The 23,707-nt window shown below is 35.9% G+C and overlaps 1 protein-coding gene across 3 annotated transcripts in view; it reads left to right on the forward strand.

Annotated features, from left to right (window-relative positions):
• Positions 1 to 23,707, forward strand: part of ARID2 (AT-rich interaction domain 2) — a 101,676-nt gene that overhangs the window by 6,849 nt on the left and 71,120 nt on the right. The gene's annotated exons all lie outside the window — the stretch shown is intronic.

Genomic DNA, 23,707 nt, shown 5'->3' on the forward strand with positions numbered 1-23,707 from the left:
AACAGTACACTTGCGACATTGGCAGACGACAGTGATAGTGGAAAGAGTTAAACGCAAGTCAGGGCAGAAAAGAAAAGGTTATCTAAAGAAATAGGCACATTGTTAGAAAGTACAAATGAGATGTAGTTTGGAAAATGCAAGCTAAAACAGTTGAGGGACAGTAATCCAAACCAGGTATTCATTGTGAGGGAATAACCTGGAAAGCAGCATTGCTGAAAAAGGGATAGGAGTGATACCATGGGCCTGATAATCCTGTCAGTTGTGTGCACCCAACTCCCTTTCATATGAAAGGGATTTGTGCATGCTTCTGACAGGAAGAACAGGCCCCGATTTGTGATATAATATGTAGACTTTGTAAAAATCAGAATGAGTTTAGGTTGCATCCGCAGAGGCATCGAACAAGTGAGAGAGGAGTTTTTGTTTGAGACTGTGTGGCTGTTTTTGGAGTGCTGTTTTACTTCCAGAGCCTTTGCAACAGGTGGGGCAACTTAACAGAGGCTTAGAGAAGAGCAACAAAACGTTAAGAAGGCTGAAGGGACTAATTGATTTAAAAAAAAATATTTGAGAAATAAATATGTTTTGCTTGGCTAAATTAACGTTTTGGGTGAGAAGGGGAAATAGTATCTTGCAAGCATTTTCAAGGGCCTAAATACTTAAAAATGAGATAATTTTAAATGAAGAGGCTGTATTAACCTGTAAGCTGCGATGAAACAGAAAATTCAGAGCAGACAGCAGCACAAAACCCCTCAAGATACACCTATATACCTTCTGAACAGTATCCCAAGCAGAGTAGGGGGAAACCCACAGCGCGGGCCATTCGGAACTAGCCTGGTGAGGACACTAGTACGCATGCAACAGGTAATGAGCCAGGACTGGCAGAGAAATGGACCAGATGACCTTACAGATTCTGCCCATCCTTGAATAACACTATAATGAAGGCTTTCATCTCACATAGCTACAGACTTGTATTGCAACACTAGAGACTTTACCTGTGGAAAATGTTGTGCTTAATTTTGTCATGAATCCTGCAGTCATTGGCAAGACAGGAAGCAAATACATGGATGACATCTTTATGATTTCTTTTAAAAATTGTTTTTCCAACCTCAAGATAAGAATTGTAATGCATGTTTCAGTCAGACGTCCGAGGCCTTGCTTTTAAAGTCTGAAGCAAATATCTTAGATAGATGGAGGGGGAATTTTGTTTTAGTTGTACTGTAATCATACAGTCAACACAATCAAGATTCAATTCACAATCAAGAACAGTTACTGTTCATGCTATAAAGCTTTTTTTTTTAGGGGAATTAAACATTTTGGTAGTTAGAATGCCTCTCAATAGAAGTTATTTATTTGGATAGATGTTGTCTTGTCACAGTTGCTAGGAATCTGCTCAAAATAAAAAAGGTTTTATAATACAGAATTTGATTTAGGCCTCTTCTGAGGACAGCAAGCATCAGGTGAAAGGAAACATAGCTACATTTACGTTGCTCGTTCTTAGAGTTATGTTGTGGTACTAGTCACTATGCGGATGAGTTTGGCCTCTATCAAAGTTTCTGAGCTTTTCCTTCAGAGGGTAAACTCTACTGCTGGAAAATGTAGTGAAAAGTTAGTGCGATTAATTTTCTCTTCCTGATTATTTTTCTGCAAGCTTTTTGTTAGAAAGTACCTAAATCACTGCTGCTAATCTGAAATATATTGGTTTGTGTGGGGAGGGGTGAATGTTGTTCTTCAGTTTTAATATGAAATTCTGATTCTTTAACTTGAAAGCTTATCTAAACAAATGTCAGCACTAATAACCTACAAAGAGAAGGTTTCTGGCAACTCTATAATAACTGTGATGACTTTTAGGACCTACTGAATCTTCTAATAATTGGTGGAAAGTTTATACGTTAGGACCATTTTCTAATATTTAACTGAAACAGTATCAAAATTAATTTATGCTTTAAAATTATTAATAGCTGTGGTAGCATCTTAGGTTTGAATAAATGGTAAGCATATTACAACAAGATCAAGAATGCGTATGGAATGCAAGGATATTGCTTCTTTCCTTGTGAAGTGGGATAAGCCTCGGCTAAGAAGAGGTTTGTGCTGTTGTGTTTTTTTTTTTTTCTTTTCAATTTTAGAGCTAGTAGGCTTTAATAACCTTGTTAATTTGCAGTTAAACCTCAATAGATAAGACTTTCATAATTTTTTTTTTCTTCTTTCCTAACCCCTTCCCTACTTTCTTCAGTAATGAAATAGAGAAGTATAATTTGTTAAACTTTACAGGTGAGGTACTAGAGGTACACGGAGGTTCAGACCATTACTTTGAGAGTTCATGCCAAATAGGAATGAAATCTAAATACGTTAAAGCCTTTTTTTTTTTTTTTTTTTTTTTTTGGTTATAATACTAGAATCTGGTTCTGACAGGCAAATTTCTTCTTCCTGAGCCTTAGTTAAAGCATCCATAAAAGGGGACTCCTGTTATTTGCTATCTTTAAAAATTCCTCTTTAATCAATAGCACTGCTTGAAAAACAAACCAGGATAATGTTATGTTCTATGAACTGGAAAACTGAAAACTAAGTATGTAACAGTTTATGAGACTGGATTGTTTGTGTTTTGTTTTAAAATGCTTGTTCAGAATGTCAGTGGTGGCTTGCAGCTTAAATGGGACTACTTGGAGTAACTGTAGTACCAGTCCACATTATTAGAAGACATGTACTTCATAGAGGGAATTTGGTATAGGCCCGAGATCCCATCACATGATCTTGTTTCTGGTTATCAGTCTGATACATATTTATTCTGTGGCCTTAGTTAAATCATTTGCCATATTATTATTCATATTTATAAAGTGAGTATACTGATGGTTGTTTACCTATCTCACAGAGAAGTGTGAGACTGTAAGCTCTTTAATGCAGGGATTGTGTCTCTTCATGCTTCTATGTCATATCTTAAATATTTGAAAATGAATATGAATTAGGACTATATGAGGAAAATAAAACTATTCATAAGCTTGTTTGCCCTCTGCAGGGTTGAGAAGTAGAAAATATAGCACAGGTGAGAGGAAGAACAATCTTTATTCCTTAGGGAATAAACAAACTTGGGATACCTAAGCAGAGAAATATTGGAACGGTTGAAAGAAAGAAGCTTATCTTAAGGAAGGATAATAAAACAGCAAGATGGTACCCAGAATAGTGAGCTTAAGCTTTGCCTGAGGTACTAGATTAGTGAGGTAGGTATCAGATCTAAAATACCGTCTCCTTGGAGCAACAAGTTCAAGTCTAAGCAGACCCGAATTAGATTTTCGGCAACAAGGTAGTGACACTGAGTTCTCTACTTGTTGTTTTCCTGTCTTTAAACTGAATGTGCATGTATTTATTTTGACTCCAGATAAATTGTAGCAAGCCAGCTATGCTGCAGGAGGGATTGCATACTATTATAATAGAGGGGAGTTCTGTTGAATGATGCACTGGAGCATGTTTGTCTGCAGGAGTGAACTGTGTTCATACAATTTTCCTTTTTTATTGGTGTGGGAGGAGCAACTGTTCAGTTTAGTAGTCTTTTAGAATAATTTACAGTGTTACTTGTCAATCCATAGCTTCCTAAAATACATAAAAATCCTGTAAAGTTAGGCGATTCTTCTGTTTCAGAGACCTTTTCTCTCACACTGTTTGCTGGACTTCTCATGTTTGCTGAAGTTTAGATGGGTCATACTTACGGCTGCATGCATTTCTCCATTGTTACGTGCTGTGGCGTCTGCTGGTTGGCCTCTGCCTCCCAGTCCAAAGGTTGCTATGCTTCCATGATAATCCACGTGTAGAGATTCTCAGCTCTGTAAATTGCTAAATCATATGACTGATTTTGAGTAGCTCTGTCCAGGTTCTTCAGAGACGTGCTATAACAGCATGTATTCCTGGGATATCATATGTTGGGGTAACTTCGTTTGTGATACATTCCAGGGGCTTAATTAAGCTAAACTAAAATAGTTTACTTTGAGGGTAAATCTAGCATGTTCCGAGTATGTTAACAGTGATTATGGCGTAGGATAGGTGTAGAACTGTGTATGAGTATTTATTTTTTTTTTAAAGGTATATTTGTATTAAAATAAAACTTGTGGGAATAAACTTAGGAACAGTTTTTCCCTTGCATAGTTACTTTGCTCAGGAGTATCTGGGTTCTAGTGACCTCAATTAAATGATGTAGAATCCGGGCAATGGCCAGGGAAACAGTGCCATGCTACAGAATTCGCACGTCCTGTGTAATTTTGGAGAGGACAGTAGAGCTTTGAAACATTGGAGGTTACTGAGTTGCTTCTTGGACGCTTTTCTCCCCCGATACCATCTATGAAAACCTAAGAAAATTCACATTTCTAACAGTATATGTTCATATAATGCTACAGTTGCACAGTAAATACCGGAAAAAAAAAATCAGGAGTGACCTCATTTGAGTATGAATGTGCAACCTTAACTTTCTCTCTAGAGAATATTCTTCATAAGAGAGCCTTGTGCTCTCTGGTAAATGGGAATAAATTCCCATCTGTTGTGTCACTGTGAGATACCTTTTTCCCCTCGCATGTATGCACATAGTTCTGACTCATCCTTCAACATGGTAATTGATCAATCTCCAATATTAGTTATTTCTGAGGAGGTTTTGAGTGTGCTTTTTGGGCATCCTTTCCTCACTGTCTTGGCTTCCATGGTGTTACCCAGGTGAGCCACTTCAGAAAGCCTTTCCTTTGCTTGTGGGCTGAGGGGGATTTGCTGTTGCAATACTGCTTACCTTGGCTGCCTAGCTCACAGGTCTTTGTCTCTCATTCTCTGCTAATTATCATGTTCTCGATCTTTGACTACAAGCTGGAATTCATCTTCTGTTCCTTGACCCTTTGATATCTGTGCCCATTGACTGCACATGGAATATTTACTGTAATCAAATGAATTCCTAATTGTAAAGAAAATTGAAGGAAATAAAAGGTGTAAGCAGGTAAAAGGGCAAGAGGACAAAGCACTAAATGTCAGGGGCCTAGCAACAGTAAAATACTGAATTTTACAGCAAAATGATAATAGATTTCAGAGTACCTGAAAAAAAAATTCTGCAGCTGTGGACATGCAGAATTCACAGGATCCAGACAAATATCTAATGGACATTTCACACACCTGAAAAATGTACTTTCAGGTGCTCTGCAGACCCAGTCAGGCATTGCAGCATTGGTGTGCATTTTGCTTGTTCTTCCAAGGTCATTTGTGTAACTAAAATTTTGTTTCTGAGCACAATTATGTACAATGGCTGACCCCTGTGTTAAATTGGATTTGAAGAATATACAGAGCCTTAACTACCATACAGCTTGGAATACCTTTAGTAAATCTGTTTGGTTTTTGTTTTGTTTGGGGTTTTTTTTTTTTCCCTCAAATGCTTCTAAGTACTGTATTTCCTTCAAACTTAGCTAAACTTGTTGTCCTGTTTCATGCCGTGTACTTCTCTGTTTATATAGCATGGAGTTATTTGTTAGGAAGATGTTACATTATTCAACGCACATGGAATCACAGTAAAAGGTTAGAAAATCAAAATACAATACTTGGTGACAGTGACTTCATCACGTTCAGTATTGTTTCATTACTATGTCCTATAGTCAATATGCTGTTATTACTGAAATACAGTTACATTCCTAGAAGGGTGTTTTTTGTCATAGATGAATACAAGATTATTTTTTTCCTACTTAGATTTTTATATTGCTGGCACACAAGTCTCATTTTTCTGTAGTAGTTTTCATTCTCCTAATAAGCAGTTTAATTGTATTTTAAACAGAGTTAGTCCAGCTGTTGAAGAAAGTGTTTCTTAAGTAAGATCAAAGAAAAAGGTGACTTAAAAATAATCTACTGTTCTGCATGTAACTGTAAACAAACACCTAGTTTCCCTAAATATACAGATATATTTTTGTATGAATATTTTGTGTGTGATGCAGTTTAAAATGATGATTGTTCGTAGATTTATGTGCCTGATAGAAAGCAAAAATATTCTGTTAGTTTTATGGTGACTCAGTGCTTCTGGAGGTCTGCTGTAAGAGCTGTGTTAGTAGACTTTTGCCCACATGGAATTCTCTCTAGATCTGCTTAGGGGGAATCTCATCCCTCTTCAGAGTTGGGCTGAAATCGGTGGCGTCCTGTGTCAGTCCTGCAGTGTGCTGGTAAAGGTCAGATGTGTAACCTGGACCATGTATATTAACACAAAATCTATCTACCTTAGCAAAGAAAGAAACTAAAAAAGTTAAGTCAATAAAGATATATTCAAAGTTTAAGATACTGTAATTGGTGTAAACAGAATGTTAATTTCTTTAGTTGTCCTCAGGAGGTCTTTGCGTGTAAGCAAAAGTTGCAGACTCAAGGTTTCGTGGTTGTTTTCTTTTTAAAGAGTTTATGAAAACAGCAGGATTTGTTTTTTATATGAGTAAATTAATTGAAGCTTGCTTTTTTTGAGTAGGGGGCACTGCTTGGTGATCTAGCTAAGTAAGGAAAACAAGAAGCTGTTACTATTATTTCTTCTTTTAAGAAACTTATCAAATGATCTTAATTGTAATTTCACTAGTATAGTGTGATTTATACTCTTGACAGTACTCAAGTCATCAAAATAAATGATTAAAACCTTTTTTATATTGTGGAAGTAATGATGGAAAGTTACAGTTAAGTAGACGTAACATAAATGTGATAATTCATGTACCATGTAACATACAGCAACAATATAAATGCACAGGATTGTTGATCTGATAGCCTTGCTAGATGAAACTTTAAAGGGTGCATTGTACAGGATTCTGCTGTAGAAGGCCACCCGGTGGAAGTGACTCTCAGGGCTCTGTATTTTTTGCTTAAGGCTTTTTTGGTTCAGATGGTATGCATTTGCTATGGTTTGTGGCTTCAGAGACTTCCTATATTTCTTGACTTGGCAGCTGCCCATCAGGAAGATGCACATCTCCTGAGCAGGCAGACAGATGATCCAGATGTGCAGCTTGGAGGCTCTAAGGTGCGTGCGTACTGCTAGGTTGCTGGCCTGGCAGAAGACGCTGGTACTGAGTAGTCAGCTACCCACCTGGGAGGCACACACTAACTCCGCCTCCAGCTGGGCCAGATAACACAGGCTGCTTCTCAGTGACCTGTAGGCCAAAGAAGAGGAAAGACAAGGTGTTTGGAGGTATTTTAATGGGAGGAGGAGAGACCATTTGAACATAGGCAGTCAAATTGCAAAGGGAAGGAATATGAATATAGAATGAGCTGAGTGCATTCATGCATTGGGTGAAGAGGCAGGAATGTGGGAACACTGTTTGGAAGGGCGGATGGGGTAGATACTGTAGAAGGAAAAGGAGGGGTTATGTAATCAAATGCTGATAAGTTAGTCTGTAATGGCCAACTCCCTCATTAAAATTGGTCACTGGATATTAATTGACTTGTGGCCCAGATGCTGGGTCGCTACTCAGTGAAGGCTGTCATTATTTATAAAGTGCTGAGTGGTCTCTGACTTGGGTTGCACCATCTGCTTTCTACAGTAAGGTTCTGATTTACTGGTACAAACCTTCTAGTAGTTCTTCTGCATCTTTGCTTGCGCTGCCAGTGCTGCATGAACAGAATTAATTTCTGCTCTGTTAGTTTATATTTTTCATTAGCACTGAATTTACCGTTTTCATTTTGGTTTAAAGAATCTGTCATCATCACAATTACTGTTGCTTTTTTCCTTATATTAAAATATCATAAAGACATAAAATTGCATGTAATCAAATAAAAGATTTTATCTCTTCCTTAAAGAGCTTGCAGGGAGAAAGATCTCATCTTGGAAAATATTTCTTTATGGGCATTGCTGCACTGTAAGAAAGCTAAGAAGGACACAGTTGTGGAACAGTGAGGGTTTCTTCAAATGCTGTTGTCACTTTGAGAAAATTAGTAATGTTTACAAATACTTCAATTTTTGGGGTGCTTATATAAGATATGCATAAATTTTATGACCTGTGTATGTACAGCATATACATGAGTGGATGTCAGCTTAAGTTTGGGATAGGTTGCGTGGACTTTCTGTCCCACCTCTAGTATTACATATTAGAACGAATTTTCAACTAGAGAGGAAAAGATTTACTGGAGCAAACTTTCAAAATTCTAAGAAAATGTTTTTACACCTACAAACACAAAGATTTAGAGACCACGTTTGGATCTTACAGGTTGAAGTAGGTGCAAAGTACTGTTTCTTTTTGACAGTTCTTGATTATATGTGATATTAAACCGTTGCTTGACCTGGACCTTAGGCTTGTGTAATTTGGAAAGAGAACTTTTAAACTCAGCCTGCTCTAAGCAGAGTGTATTAAATGGCTGTTGTTTAAAACTACTCCAAGTTATGGAATGTAAGTTGTTCTGATCAAAACAGTTAGTGGGCAGAGGACAGGTGAACTAGTCAAAGATGTGGGCAAACTGTACTTTTCATGTAACTCTACAATTTCTACCACATTACACAGATAGTGTCATACAGCTGTATAGTTTCTGTTTCTGCTATGATTGGAATGATTTTTGGTGGTTTTTTGTTGGTTTTTTTTTTTTTTTTTTTTTTTTTTTTACTAAAGGATAATGTAAATTTGCGTTTAGCAATAGTGCTTATTGCCACTCTTTTGAGGTGTCAGCCACACTGATGTCTCCAGGGAATAAAAACAACACATTATTTGAAACAGGTACATATCTCCTTTCTCTACCTCTTGCCCAACCTCAGTGCATAGAGGAGGGTGGAAAAAGAGCATAGGTCATCATTCTTTCAGAAATTATTGCTGTTATCTTACATAGCAGCTTGTGGTATCCTTTTTCAGGCAGACAGTCCTGCCGTCCCCTTGAGTGGCTGCTGCTGTGCTGCTGGTGTTGGCCGCCAGTAGTGATATGAGCTCTGCTTTTAGGGTTTCAGTGGCAGTGAGGGCTTGTTTTGGGGGTTTTTGGTTTTTGTTTGTTTTTAATTGTAGAGATCTGCTTTCATGGAGACCTGCACCAGGGTTCCACTGACTGCATTAGCTGCAGAGAGGAAAGCTAGAAGATTCTAGTCTTGAATTGCCTAGTTCTGTTGTTGGTTTATTTATTTGTTTATTGTTAATGGATCAAGTTTGGTAAGTTATTCAGATTGCCTTATGGTTAATTTTCTGAAAAAGTGGGGATTTTTGTTTGCCTTCCTTTTAAATTTGTGGAGGTTGTCATGCATACCCAGGGAAGTTCCATTATAGACTAAGCAGGAAGAACAACACAGAATGTAGAGGAAAAGACTCCACACATTTAGGCAAGTATTCGTTCTTGGTATCTTTTTTCCCCCCTTTTAACTAGTTTTTACTACAGTAGATTAAGCCACTTAGGTGGTTTTCAGGGCTTAACAGTTGTGTTGTCTTCTTGGAAGTTACTTACAGATGGAGACAAATAGGGGGTTTGGCTAGTGCTTGAAGTAGAGCAGCAATTTAACGAGAATGATCAAGTTAGTAAAAACTTCAGAAGGTCTCAGAGTAGTATGTATCTGGATACTAAATGAGGAAGAGAGAGAAAGATCAGAGGATTTTAGTGAGTTTTAAAATGAAGGCACATGATGATGAAAGAGGTTGTTATTTTTGAGGTACTTTCAAGAAAGCTGAGTAGGGACATTTTGCCAGGAGTGGTCCTAGAACAGGAGAACTTTCATAGTCACAAGTTGTCATGTAGAATGTTTATATATATATATATTTTGTATGCAAAAGGCATAATTGAGAAAATATGATGCACTGATGATCAAGCAGGCAACAACAGACAGATTAATGCAGTATGGAAAGTAAAATGACAGAGTTCATCAACGGATGGTACCAGAAGTTACAAGTGTTGAGACAGGTAGATTTGTGGAGTAGAGTTGAGTGGAGAAGAGACTGAATTATGCTTGAAAACATTTCCCTTGACCACGAGAAATTCTTGTGTAATCAAGACACATAATCAAACTACATTATGATAGTACCGTGAGGGTATTTGGTGGAAAGAGTACAAATAGCATTGAGTTAATAATAATGACACAGGAGATGTATGGCTGATTATGAGCAACATAAAATTGACATTTAACGTTCAAAATAGAGTGTAAGACAGCAAGTGTAAAATGCTTTGTGGTTAGGAAATTTTGTAACACGCAGTAAGGGAACAAGAGAATCCTTAGTACAAATTTGGACCTTTTGTCAGAGAGGGAATGGAGAGGCATTTGAGAACAAATACTGTTAAATTAGATTCTGCCAAGGCAGATCCTTGATAGGTTAATGTCTCTTGCAGTGAGAACTGAAATGCCTAAAAAGAAAACGATAAATTCCAGCAGCCATCTAGTAGAATATTTGAGGCAATATTTATGTAGTGTTTTATATATATTTCCTTATAACTAAGCTGATGGGTTGAGGGGGGTATTGGTTGTGGGTTTTTGTTTATTTATTTTTTTTTTTTTAAGTAATTCACATAGTATTTAAAAAAAAAAAGTCTGTCGGAGAAGACTTAGAGTTTCTGTTTATTCTTTTTACTTTTAAGTGTAACATATTGCTGTTATGGACCTCTCTTAAATTTTAAGTGCGGATCAGTTCAGAGACCACAACTGTGGTGCCTGGCAATAATCCAGCTCCTGCTACGCAAGGCAAGAACATCTTCCCTTCGAGGAAGGAAATCCCATGGAAGTATGTTTCGGCAAGATCATGCCAATGAACAGTGATTACTTGTGGGATATGACTGACATTGTTGCTTTACGTTTTTTTCCCTTTGTGTCTCAATCTTCATGCATCTTTCTGTGCACTCATGTTCAAAGGTTGATGTGGATGTTAACTGAGGAGTCAAAGAATATACAGACTCCAGCATAAACAAACAAATAAAAGAGAGCAATAAATAAATTGTGAAATGAGATAATGTGTAGGACTGATTTTTTTCCTCCTTAATCTTTGTAGAAAAAAAATAGGTATGGTTTTTATTGATAACACTTATGTTATTGACCAAGTGATATGTTTTCAAGTAAGTGGTTGGTCTTCCACCACTTTTTCCATGTACTATAGTAGTGCTTTAGAATTTTAAAACTACTTCTCAGCTGTCAACTGCCTCTTGGGATATTCTCTGTAGCACCCTACTTTTCTTAGTAATCAAGACTGAAATGCAGCCTGTGGGTGGAGTCGCACTGTATTCCATTTCCAGTTGCATATACTTTGACCTGTAATTGGGAGGTTGTCAGTGGAGAAGCAGTCCTGTGTCTGAACTGATACAATTACCTAAATAAACTTTGAGAACTACTACCAGAAGTGTTTCTCACTTTTGTGGTAAAACAGATGTATCTTAATCTCAGAAAATATTACATATTCGTATTTAGTAATGCAATGCAGTATGTAAAATTGACCTTCGCCATGATGGGCAAGATTTTTTTGTAAGAACACCTTACAAAAGGTGTTTGGTTGGAAGGGTGTTTATTTTCACGTACTGTAGTTCTCACCCTGAAGGTTGCAGGCTTGTTTTAAATTTAACAAAACAGTGCTTACAGCAAATGTTTGTTGACTTGAAAATAGTTGGAGTTGTATATTGCAGTTGTACAGCAAGTGTAATATTTCATACCTAAGAAGTTTGATTGAATTAAAGAGGTTTTGTTTTTGTTTTTTTAAGTTCTTTACTGAAAAGGAAAGCAGTAGAAGACTAGCAATGGAAGAACTTCATTGTGGGCTAGATGGCAGTAGGTTTTTGTGTCTGTGAGCCTTTATCGTAGAAAGTGTGGATCGAAGCAACTTTTCTCACAAAGAAGCAGTTTCTCAGCTTGGAATAGGAAATTTTAATATGTTCTATCTCATTATGTTGAAGTGTTTTGGAAGTTTAGATTATAATTATGAACTTCCTTTGTTCATGGTAGTAGTTGTATTTTTGTGTAGATAAATTAAAACCTAAATGCCAGTGTCCTGATTCATCAGGGATACAGTTATCACCAAATTTTAGTAGGCGGTTTTCCTCTAACCTTTCTCAAGCTTGTCCTTCTCAATCTCTTGCATCTGCATTTTTTGTATGTTTGAGTCTGCTTCAATTATGTAGGGTTTTTACCTGTTCGTAAACTTTCCCTAGAGGTACTAGTCCTCATGTATTTAGTCCCTTATTTCAGTACTGGAGTAAGCAGTACTCTTATACATACAAAAAGGTAAGCAAATCTACTTTTCTTTTACCATTCTAAAAATTATTAATTTACTAGAACATTGAGATCAATCAGTTTTAGGCTTTACCTTACATAGTGATCTCAAAAATAAGTAAATTACTTCACTTGAAGTTAGAGTGACTCAGTGTTGGCCTCATTTTAATATTCTGTGTTGCTCATGAACACAAGGAATCAGATGCCTTCCTGCAGAAATAGTGAAGAGGGTTCTTTAGTACTTTTACTTTTTAATCAGTTGCCGTAAGGACAGTAGAAGTGTCAAATTTATAGCTAGAATAAAGCTGATGATGTCTGCATATCAGTTGTATGGAAGAGCAGGGAGGAATTATAATTAAGCTTCTGTGTAGTGATATTTTACCTGACACTTGAAGACTGGTAGTGTGTGTGTTTGCCTTTTGTCTCAAGCTAGTGAATAATGCTGTTTCTCACAGATTTTTAAATTAGGGATGTTCTCTGAGTGGGACAATGAATGGTGCCAGGGTTCCCTGGTTTCAGAAGAATTTTTCAGGGTGTTGCATTTTATGTAAGGTATGTGATCTAGTAAATCTACCTAATAGTAATTTGATTAATTCCAAAATGTGCATATGTTGCTATTGTACATTTGAGAACTGTCCTACATACCAAATATACGGTATATAAAACAGATTTAATTCTGGTAAAGGAATAGTTCTGAATATGCATTTAGTACAAAACATTAAATATGTAATAAGATTTTTACAACATGTACTTTTCTCATCAAATAATGTTTTTAGAAAGTAAAAATATTTTTAAAATACGCATTGTGTTGCAACAGTAAAAACATCTCTGAAGTGAATCATGTATTTAGATGTATTATTATTTGCAGATCATGGTTAGCATAGTAGAATTTTATGGTAGCACAGTTTTGGTAAGAGTAGCTCTAACTGTGATGTTCTTTGCAAAATTAGTTGGAGGGGAAATAGTCTCATTGGCTTTTAAAGAAAACCCTTAAACTCTGGAAAAAACTGTAGCAATTTGGAACAATTCATTTACCTACAGTTAAAATAATCTAGTTTAACCAAGAGTATTTTTCCTTTGTTCCGAAAATGTCAGAAGCGCTTATTTGAGGGACAATTTGTATAATTACTCAAAATTAAAAGGATAAGGGTTCTTGCTCTGGGTATTTGCTTTAATTATTTATGGTTGTGGACAGAGGTACGTTGTCTTACATTTAACCTAGTAAAAAAAGCTGCTAACAGTTCATTACTTACCTCTTCCTTCGTGGTAATTTCAGCCTTTTTTTTATTCCCAAAACTACTTTTGGCTGTAGCATAGTACTGCAGTTTGGCAAGGTCAAGGCCCTGTAGTTAAAGAAATGCCTTCCGTTTGTCGCATTGTTACATTCTCATTTGTCTGCATTTTAGGTAGTTAAAATTGTCTTTCCCTTTCTCTCTCCTTTATTTGCATTCTTCAGGTTAATTTGACAGCATGTCAGAATGATAACTAAATGTGAATGGCACCTATGCCACTGTCAAAAGAGCAAGGAGTAACACATGCTGTAGCCAGGATGACAAATAAGCAAATTCGTTTTGGGACTCAGGAGTAGTGATGGTGGGGAAAGAACAGTTTGGTTTTTCTGAAGTCCTTCCTGTTCTGAAATTTTTGCTATTGTGCCAGTTTCCCCCTTTCTTTTTTAAACACAGGAAACTGAACAAATACAGTGGAAGTTTCCCATCTTTTGATGAGAGGGAGGATGAAATTGGCTTCTATCTTCCCTAGCTCATCTTGTGATACGAAGAGCTCATGACCCTTGTCTGATGATTACTTTCTGCCTCTTAAGCTCTAGTACTATTGGGCTGCTGGAAAAATTGGTAATGCATTGCTTTGTAACTTTCTAATTTCTTTTTAGGAAATGAGATTTAATACGAGTTTGTGTTTAAAACAAACAAACATTACCACCACCCTCAAATGTGCAGAATTTAGGAAATGTCAGAATTATTTACCTGATCTGACATTTAGACGTGTTCTTAAAAGTACCCAAGACTTTCCCCACAATTCCTAGACATGCTCTGAGTTGATGATGGATATATAAAGCAGTAGTAATAGGGGACCATTAATCTAATTTCTTGGGAACTTTTACAAGCTCCCAAGAACAGTTGGTTTTGCAGCATAGTTTTAAGTAGCTTTAACAAGAATATTTTTGCCACCACCTTTTCACATGATACAAAAATGTAAAAATCTAAATGGGAAACTCTGGAAGGTAAAAAATGGAAGAAGTTTTATCTACCTGTTATAAGCTGTTCAGTGGTATGTTTTCCAAGAACCATATTTACATGCACTGATAAAAGATGAAGTTTTGTATAAAGACAAGTAGTTGTTTTTTTTTTTTTCTTTACTATCTTCTTTTAAAAAAATTTTAAAACCCAGTACAGTAACATGCTGACACCTGGACTTCTCACGGAAGCACCATTCTAAGTACTGTGAAATGGGAGAACATCTAATGCTTTCTGGAGAAGTCTGGGGAAAAAAAAAAAAGTAGGGAGAATATAGTTTGGATATTTCTAAAGTGTGTTTTATAATAAGGAATATTTGCAGGAAAATAAAATCCTTGCTAGGATTAGTCTGTTGCTTTTTTCTTATCTAATGCTGCAATCCCTGATGATGGTATCACAAATGGTTCCTGTGCAGAGTATTATGATATGGTGATTTGGGATTATGTTTTCATATGAGAATAGGAAAGATGGGAGTGTGTAATATATTTTCACAAAACATTAGTATTGTGAGTTGGTAACTTGTGGTTTAGAAGGAATGTCAAGTTGCAAGCAACTATGGTGATTGAATAGATTAGTCTCAGAAATTAGAATATTAGTTGTTACTTTTTTGTAATGCATTCATTAAAAAAAATATTAATAGGCTGCTAAAATAAAGTACAACAGCCTCTAGTTTATCTGTGTACTAGTTTCTGATACATGACACTTTCAAAATAGAAGAGTTTAATGCTCTGGGGAACATTACATAGCATATGCTGGTAAATAATTTTTTTCTTACTTTCTGTACTTAACTAACACAATAGAAATTACCTGATTTAACGCTTCATGGTGAAACTTGCCTGTAAATAGTTGTCGTTCGGGATGTAGCAAATTAGGTAGGTTAATCGTGATTTGAACTGGTTTTTTTTTTCCATGCTAATGGAAAACGGCCAGGCAATACTGGAAATTTATGACAGAGGAAATAAATGCAACTCGTGTTTTTTGTTTGCAGATCAAGATATCTGTTCCTATGTATTTTGGGAGGAATTGGTTCCGTCATATTTGCCTATAATGGAGCAAAACAGACTCTCTGTCTGATTGTATAGGTATTAGTGTCAGATTATAGATAGGATGACAAATGCTGCTTGTGTGTCATTTTTATGCTTCTCTGGTAGTGAGGCCACACCTGTACGACAGAGCATCCTTTAAACTTGAAACACCTGTAGAACTAGTTGTTCAATTATATTCAGTTTCCAGCACTGAAAGAAATGTGGTTTTTCAATGACTTCCATTTCTCATTAGGATCTGATGTGGTTTTGAATACTGCAGGTGAAGGGAAAATAAGGAAGTTCTGCAGTTGTTGTTTTGGTGGGGTTTTTTTTTAACGTTGTTTTCTAGTTGCCTAAATAAGATATAGTTAAAAGATTAAATAAAATATTAATATTGCAGATTTCATTTAAATGTGGACATTACTAAAAAGGGAAAAACTACACTGTAGAAGACTGAAACTTTAATCTAGTGGAAGTTAGAGCATTGCAGCAACATCTGTAACTCAGTCTCTTTCAGTTAACTTTTTATTAGCGTATATGTCAGTTTTAATGGAAGCTACAGCTGGTTACAGTTATCATTAATAAAAAAATATTAGTTTCTAAACACTTTTTTGATTGATTAAAGAGTATCTCAATTCAAAACATCGAATAGGCAAAACCAGTTAATTGAAGTACCAGTTGCAAAATTTGAATGTTGTATTAATAAGAAAAAAAGTTAATAGAATTGCTATCATAGCTATTTACCTATGATCACTCTAAACGTTCAAGAAAAAACGTTCAAGAAAAACACAGTGCATCTGAAAAGTTAACTTTTTTTCTTGAAAGTTAAAATGAAAAATGTATCTTATCTCCATAATGTTGTATGTATAAACATTAATGATTTTCTTTTATTTCTCCAAAGTGGAAGTCAAATTCAAAAAGAAACTTTGGAGCATACGGCCAGTAAAGCATTCAGACTGTGGAAATAGTGCATTTGGGTTTGTCCTCTAGACAGATACCTTGTCTGTTCCCAAGTCCGACAGATAAGGGGTGGACCAGTTCAAGTTTTGGACAGGTAAACTGTTATGCCATTTAGATCCTGTAAGGAACTGCATGTAAGCTAAGTGGCATTATTATTTCTGAAGTTTCAATTTAAGTTTCAAACAAAGCTGTTATGTTTGTATCCATTATTTTAGGTTAGTTTACCTCATTTAATTTCACATTTTCTTACAGCTAAAATAATAGCTGCATAAATGTCTTAATTTGTACTTTCTGTATCAACCAAACTAACAACTGTTATGGTTTATTACTGCATATATACATAACTTGGACTACTGTAGTTTTCAACAAGTTAAAGTCATTAGCTCCATCTGCCTTGGTATGTATAAAATGACATGTATATGTCATACCATGTCAGCTATCTATCAGTCTGTCTGTCTGTCTTTTGATGTGTGGAATTATAATGGCAAATGTTTGCAATTTTGGACAGTACTACAGGCTTCTGCTTTAGCACTTCAGCAGTGCTGGTGTAAATGTTTCCTGTTTCCTAGCACCTCTTTACATACATCCTGTGGTGTCTTCAAACTGCTTAGTCCTTTGCATGAAGGTTAGTGAAGTTTCTGGGTTTTGAGCTGGGAATGCCGAGTATTCTGGCATTGAAGTAGTAAGTAGTGTGCCAGTAAGAAAAGCTTTCTGCATTTGTCGTATATTTGTAGATTAATGTTTACAGTTCATTTGTTTTGGGTTTTTTTTTTTTTTTTTTTTTTTTTTTTTTGTATTTCAGCTTGCACAAATAGTTGGATAAATTGTTTTGGAAGGATACTATCCAACAAGTACTTTCCGTAAAATAAAAAAATTGAGTTGTGTGAATTAATGACAGAATCTTGCCCTATGACATTGTATATTACTTACAACCATTCAAGCTTCTGCAGCATGTGACTACCTTTAATAATTTTTCTCTTTTAATCTAATGTGATTTTAAAAGATATTTCACCCTGCATTTGAACTGTATATCCATATGTGCAATCTCAAAGTGTGTTGCGTTTGATAGTGAATAGGCCATCTACTGATTTAGGAATAAGTCACAGCCTCTTTGATTTACTTTTTTGAAACATCTTAAAATATGATTGCAAAGCATTACAGATTAATTCATTATTAATTATGGTAGTTCAGTAATAGACTATATACGATGAAAGAGTGTTCACTACCTTAATCTTTAAACATTTACAGTAACTATTGTTTATTTCTCTTACTAATCCCCACTGCAACTCCCATGTCCCTTGGGCTCAAGAGACAAGGTGTTACCAGATCTGTTGTAGCAGAGTGCTCTAGGGCTCTGCTACCTGTGTTTTGTCGTGGCTTTCAGTGTTTGTTAGTATATTTATGGGGGAAGATAGTTACATTGCTTCACTAAAAATGTATGATAATACAGAGGGGATCAGTTATGTGGTACTTATTTCTAGAAAATGCAAAGCTAAATAGGCAGTTTCAGGTGTCTGTCAATAAGTGACAACATTTGAGAAAATATCTGGAAACAGATCAGCATCAGAGCTTCCATTATTTGACTAGACATTTATTTCAAGAGAATTAGAAGAGGAAAACCAGTTTTACTACAGTAATGGGGAGAAATTACTGTTGTGTGAATTTTTCTAACTCACTGTAGAAAATAAACTGATGAATAACTAACATTTTCTTCTATCTATAGTGCCTTTTGGTATTTTCATTAAAGTAGTTATTTATAATTTTTATGCGCTTACTTTTGCCTGGAAAATGTGCTCAAACATCAAAATGCTCAGTCATTTTGAATGAGTAGTGAAGAATGTTACACTGCTGTTTGCTCTTGGCAGTCCTTTTAGTCTTTTTTTTTTTTTTTTTTTATCTAAAGTTGAAGGTCTTGGTCTTATGTTCTTGATTCCATGATTTTCTTGTGAACTAGAGTCAAAGCCAGTTAAAATAAGGTCTGCTAAATTTCATAGGAGTTGGATCAGGCTTTCTGAAAAAATAAAGATTTGAAATGTGATATGCTGGCAAAATTCTAACCTTTGGCTCTGAGTGTATAATTTAGTTAGGGTGTTTTTATATTTTCATGTAACTAGCACTCTGGCAAAATAATTTGTCTTTCTGAGCAGATACTCTGATATTGCCTGGTTTATCTGATGGTTGGTACATGCTATATTTTTGAAAATAGAAGTTTATAGTAGTGACTTGCTTGGTTGTACAGGTTGTGATACAAGATTTTCCTCTGCATTTGCACATCACGTCCTTCACCCTTGCTCATCTTTTCACTTTTACTTCAAGCAGGCAGCAAGATTGGAGAGGGCCAAATGGGTCCTGTCAGGGCTAGGAAGCAGGCAGGTAGTGGAAGTCAGGATCTACTTTTTCATCCTAAGGTAGCTGCAAAGGTGACTGAGAGACTTCCCCTTGGGTTATTTCTACACATATACCTACACTGATGCTCAATAACAGTCTTTTAATGTAGAATCTGCTGGTTACAACTGTGAAAATACAGTACTGTTCCTAAAAGTACATAATGGTTGAGGTGTACCTTCCAGTAATGATCAGTTTATCACTTATTTGTGGAGTTGTTCTGAATGAGATCTGGTTCCCATTGTACAAAGTATTGTAAAGACTTAAAATAAATTTCTTCCAAAGGGCTTGAGTTAAATAAGCAAAGACAATGACACCAAACTGCTATACATGGGATCATCCTGTAGCTCATTACAGGGCTCTCTGTGTAGCTCTTGTATTTCAGGTCTCTGTTCCAAATAAATGTGTGGATATTTGAGATGAGCTTTCTAATGCACACGATTTAATGTATTAAACTGTTTGCTTTTCAAGTTATGTAAGTTAGTGGTAAGTGCAGCCCTCAGACAAATGAAAAAGAGTATTCAGATTGTCAATATGTGTTCAAATGTCAGTAATTCTTAATACTAAAATATTACAAATTCTATATGCTCTCATTTACTTACCTCATTGGTTACACTTTGTACTTCTAACAAGAAAACAGTGTACAAATGGTATGTGAAGTTTGTTTTGTTCTGTTTTTTCAACTGAAATCCTAAGTGTATACTTTCTCATATACAGTCGTGAAAGCAGTCTTTTGCTCCCAGAAAGACTATAATTGAGAACTCAATATTTAAAGAGCCCAGAGAGACAAAAAAGTTGTGAATACTATTTAAAAATATTATAGTAAAGGATTTCCTTGATCTGCCCTTCTCCTTTCTCTCCAGAAGAACCACAAACAAACAAACAAACCTTCTGGTATGAGGAGGACCAGGAACAGTTTCCGTCCCGAAGCAGGAAGTGATTATTGTTTTAGTAACTCATAAACTGGAAGAATGGCTGAAAATGAAAGTGTAATTTTTAGTTATAACTAGGCACTCCTGCAAGTGACAACTCATCTCATTTTTCATATGAACTTCAGTTTATTTTGTTTTCCTCCTTGGTAATTCCATTGATTTCTAGAGCATAACTGAGCAGTTACGCTATTGTGCACTTCCTAGCACCAGCCTACTTAATGGCTGTTCGTGCACCTGTTGGTGTGCAAACAAAAGAACAACATATCGTGGAGTTCTGCAAACTGCCATCCTTAACTTTCAATCAAAATACAACAAAAAGGAAGAAAAAATTCAAACTGGAAACATTCTGTATACCAATAAATAGGTCACTTACAATTCATATGAAATACTTCAGATGACCAGATGGCTACAGAGTTTTATCTGCATAGTTTGTGTTTGGTATGTACATCTGAGGGCATGAAATAGCTGTGAGCTGTGAACACACTATGTTCCTTTTGGGACCCAAAGTAGAATACCCTTATAACAGAGAGCCAAATAGTGGGGGAACGCAGAATTTATTGCTTTTGTGAACACCTGTGCGTTGGTTTTTGTTTTGCTTTTAATTTGTCTATATCTGAAAGTGATGTAAGCAGCATCTGGTTATTCTTATTTAGTGTGCCTATGCTGCCAAAAAATCAACAGATTCCTACTGTACTGTGTTTCAGAACTAATGAAGACATAATTATATCCCTGAGCAGGAAGAAGGAATTATGCTTTGTTGGAGACTAGACTAGAATAGAAGGAAAGTAAAAGAGCAAAAGAGTATTTTGAACCGAGTAAGAAAAGTGATCGCTTCTGTCAAAGATCTGGTGTTTGAATTTGTTGCCAGTTGACTGGGAAAATAATGCAGTAGTAGGACTTGCATTTCTTTTGAAAATATGAATGACAGGTGGAAGCAGAGGCTTTTTCCCTTTTAATTTACACATCTGTTTTGCCATTTTTTTCACCTTCTGCTTGAAACTGATGTACTGATTTGTAGATTCTCATGAAGATTATTAAAAATAAGCTGATAATTAAAAGCAGGATGGGTTCTTTGACCTTGTTTTGTTTTACATGTATTTTTTAAAAAGTCTGAAAAGTATTTAAGTCTCATGTGCTTGAAAAGTAATTTAATTGTTTTTTTTTTTTTGTAGAAGGGCACGTATTTTTCAAATAAGCAGTGGTAGAAGTATGTACAGCTACCTGCTTGTATTTCAGTATTGGTGCTTGGAGAAAAGTGGCAAAGGCTGGGGAATCTCTGTCACAGGAGACTGTCGAAACTTGACTGTACAGGGACTGGAATAACCTTGCTGAAGTTAACTCTGCTTCAAGCAGGCAGTGGACGAGGTTGCCATCAAGGATTTCTTCAAACCCTATTATTCTGTGATTAGAAGGTTTACCTGATCTTACGTAAAAATATTTACCCAGGTTTGTGTCATCTTTCTAATAGTGGGCCTCCCATCTTGCTGTTGCGTATTCCGTCTTTTGACAATATTGTAAATTGATCATGAGGAGATCATGGAGGTAATTGCTGATAAATGTTTCATTCTCACAATGTGCCAGCTACTACTATGCAGATAACAGTTTAGCTGCCCACCAAAGGTATGATTCCCTTCTGACTTGAAAACCATAGTTGTCTTCCTCTGCTAACGGATTCCTGTTAACTTCCCTTGCATTGTCACTGGTCATTGGCCAGTCAAATAGGGTTGCTGAGTGAACTGGCAGATCTGTAGATAAAAAGTACTTTTCAGTCCAGTTAGCCTACTTAGAGGTGGAAGATGGGAGGATGGCTTGTTTAGGGTCAGTGTTTTCTTAAATCGGTAAAAATTGGTAGTACAGTTGTATCTTAGGCATGGAAACAGCCACTGTGAGAAGGCGTCATATGGCATCTGTGTATCATTTTAAAATTTCTGAATAGGGTAGCTTAAGTGAGATGGGAGGGGTAAATAATGGATTCAGCATATAGTATCTCTGACTATTGAAATTTCCTCGGTGACTGTTCTTTTGGAACTCCTATGACCATAAGTGAAATAATTTTGTATTAATTTTCATGTTTGTCAAGGTGCATCTTCACAATGTGGTAACTTACAGAATAATCACAGAATTTGCTCACCCTTTAGTATAGTATGTGGTGATGGTGATTTAAATTAATGACAAGTTTTTTTTTCTGTTTTACTTTTGCCTACTAAATGCAAGATTGCTTAGAGAATAAGTCTTACAGAACGGGTATTTCGTTGCAACTCTAAATTTTGAGGTTTAAATTTTCAAGCTGATTTTTTTTTTTTTTCCTAAACTCAATGTAATTTACTCTGGTTTAGAACAAATGACAACATCAAAGGGACAATTCTTACTGGCCATCCTACAGCCAAGTCCCTTGAAACAGTATTTGTGTATTTTACACAAGCTTTTTCCTGCATGTTAAGGAAGAAGTCCTTAAAATGCCTGTGTAAGTGAGCTAATACAAATAAAATATGATACATACAGGTGGAAAATAAACACGTCCTGTTTGTCAGATACCTAAATTTATCCTGTTGGAGACCTGGGAATCAGCTTTTTAATTGAGTCAAAGACAATGTTGGATCTTAGTCATGGCAATTCATGAGACAATGTATCCTAAAATTGCAAACAAAATATTTGGGAAAATAGTAGGTTTTCTAGAAATGTTTGTGACCATCTGTAGCAAGTTTAGATTTAGAGACGGGGGAGATGGGAGGTATTAAGATAAACTCTGAAAAAGTAAAATAAAATATGGAAGCATATAAAAAATAAAACTTTTTAAAAACTCAACTCCTGAAACTTTTAAAATATTTTTAATAAAATATTTGTAACTTATATAAGTGATAAAAACATGTAATGTCAGTTGCCTAATGTTACACTTGGTAAAATTAAGCTAACTGGAGTAATATTAAATGTGATTAGTAGTTACTAGGGGACATAGCCTGTTTTAGATTGAAAGTTTGACGGTTTAAATTCATAACCTAGGTAGGATAGTAATGGCTCAGTTTAGAGACATTCAAGTAGCTCTTTGCCATTCTCAAGAAATATTTTTTACAAATGACGTGCACGAAATTACCATATTCTATACTGCACTACATGCTGTTTTAATGTGTTTAGACTAGAAACTAATGGTAGGAGTGTTCTGTTAGTCTGTTAAGTTTTGGACACGCTTGTTGTGCTGTACAAGTTAGTATTTTAATTTTAAATTTAAACTGATTTTGGGTTGCTCTGTTTATAGGAAGATGTAAATTATCAGTCTGAGGTGAGCTGTTATGGGCTAATGAGTTCCACAATAGTGGTAAATAGAAGTCTGGTAAAATCTGTAAGGCAGAGGGAGCAGAAAAGAGCAGCCGGTGGTCACTGGATTTCTGAGCTGGCTGGCACAGGTCCTGCTCCAGCCAGAGGGCTGGCAACTCTGCCTGGCAGGCGTGCAGCCAGAAGAAGTTAAGACCTAAAGAAATCTATGTGGGGGATTTAAGGGTAACCTGTAAGGAGGGAAAATGCAGGGTGAGACTTGCTTTGCTAAAAAAGTACAAATTTAAAAGCACTGAAATACTACCCCCTGCTGTTTCTGATGCAGCACTGGAAAACCTAGTACTTCAAAACCCTACAGTTTATACGTGGATTGCTTTAATGCTGTGTTATCTTTTTAGAAAAAAAATAAAAAGTAAAACCCTCAAGTATAATGCGCTTCAAAAGTAGTTTGCCTGGATTGTGACTTGGTAGTCCAGGTTCTATTTAGCTTTGCACTGAAAGAATTTCTGCATTTGTTTTGAGTGGTGAATGCAGCGTGTCCTCTGCAGAATACGGTATTTTTGGAGTATATAATGAAACTGCTGAGATTTTTGTAAGTGAACTCATTAATTTGTTTGCATTGAAATGAATGAGGAGTTGGATTGAGAAGTGCAACCTGTTTCAGTATCTTTCTAAGCTGAAGTAACTTAGTAATGGATGAGATAAAGTATTCAAATTTTAGATATGGCCAAAACATATTGAACTCTTTTCTATAGTACCTTGAAG

This window comes from Chlamydotis macqueenii, chromosome 1 (genome assembly GCF_036417535.1).
Source record: "Chlamydotis macqueenii isolate bChlMac1 chromosome 1, bChlMac1.mat, whole genome shotgun sequence".
NCBI classification, from domain to species: Eukaryota; Metazoa; Chordata; class Aves; order Otidiformes; family Otididae; genus Chlamydotis; species Chlamydotis macqueenii.